Consider the following 1,322-nt stretch of genomic DNA (forward strand, 5'->3'; position numbering starts at 1 on the left):
GTATATATATATATATATATATATATATATATGTATGTGTGTTTGTGTGTCTGTGGTTGTCCTCCCTACCATCGCTTGACAACCGATGGTGGTGTGTTTACGTCCCCGTAACTTAGCGGTTCGGCAAAAAGAGACCGATAGAATAAGTACTAGGCTTACAAAGAATAAGTCCTGGGGTCGATTTGCTCGACTAAAGGCGGTGCTCCAGCATGGCCGCAGTCAAATGACTGAAACAAGTAAAGGAGTAAAAGAGTAAAAAGAGTACAAAAATAATGGTAGAGTCAAAAAACATGTTAAGCTTACACAGTTGTTGTTGTTGTTGTTGTTGTCGCTGCCGTAGTTGTTGTCGCTGTTGTTGTAGTTATCATTGCTGTTGTCCCTTTTGTTTAGTCCAAAATTAGTTCTGTCCAAGCAGACCCATTCTCAAAAGTATCCTTTCACTTTTCTTTGTTTCCCAGACATGGAAAAAATCATCAGAACTTTGACCAGAATTCCTGCAACATTTAAGTATGATCCTTTAGAGCCTGAGTTCAAATTTCACTGGGATTAACTTTGCCTTTCATACTTCTGGTGGTTAGTCCACATCGTTCCATAAAAAAGCACAGGGCCAGTTTTCTGGGTTCTCAGCCGTCCATATATATATATATATATATATATTCCTCCATGGACAGGTCCATCACAGTATTATTTATTTTCACCAGCTGAGTAGACTGGAGCAACATGAAATGAAGTGTTTTGCTCAAGAATACAATGCATCGCCTGGTCCAGGAATCGAAACTGCAATCTTACAATCATGAGTCCAGCACCCTAACCACTAAGCCATGTGCCTCCACATAATTCTAGTGGGGTTAATAAAAATATAGTATTAATCAAATATCGAAGTTTGATTCCTACAAAGCATCCTAGACAAATAGAATTATAATATATCTAGAGCTACAATCATCTAATGTGCCCTTGTCTTTTTGAAGACAGTAGGGTGTAATTAAAGGTGAATTTAGCTGCTATTTTCAGTAGGGTCCTTTCTTAAGTTGTTTAAGCAGTTGTAGAGTGATTACCTTTACTATTGGGTAGATCTTGTCTCTCTCTATCTCTCTCTCTCTCTTCTTTCCCCATCTCCCTTTCCCTCGCTCTTCCTCCTCCTCCTCCTCCTCCTCTCTTTCTCTCTCTAAAAGGTTTGAATAAAGCTTTCTACACAACTCTTGTAACCACCTGTTACCTGGTTGCCTTAACAAAGGGAACGATGCCTGTATTATTGTTATGTGATACAGATAGGCCATTGGTGCAGGTGGTGCTACCAATGCTGGTGGTGATGGTAATGGTGG

General features: G+C 39.6%; 1 long non-coding RNA gene across 1 annotated transcript in view; it reads right to left on the reverse strand.

Moving 5' to 3' along the window:
* Positions 1–1,049, reverse strand: part of LOC128249366 (uncharacterized) — a 12,899-nt gene extending 11,850 nt beyond the window's left edge. Inside the window, exon 1 of the long non-coding RNA XR_008265466.1 lies at positions 304–1,049. This is a non-coding gene — a long non-coding RNA (uncharacterized LOC128249366). The remainder of the gene's footprint in view (positions 1–303) is intronic.
* Positions 1,050–1,322: the final 273 nt, after the last annotated feature.

The sequence above is a fragment of the Octopus bimaculoides genome, chromosome 14 (genome assembly GCF_001194135.2).
Source record: "Octopus bimaculoides isolate UCB-OBI-ISO-001 chromosome 14, ASM119413v2, whole genome shotgun sequence".
Lineage (NCBI taxonomy): Eukaryota > Metazoa > Mollusca > Cephalopoda > Octopoda > Octopodidae > Octopus > Octopus bimaculoides.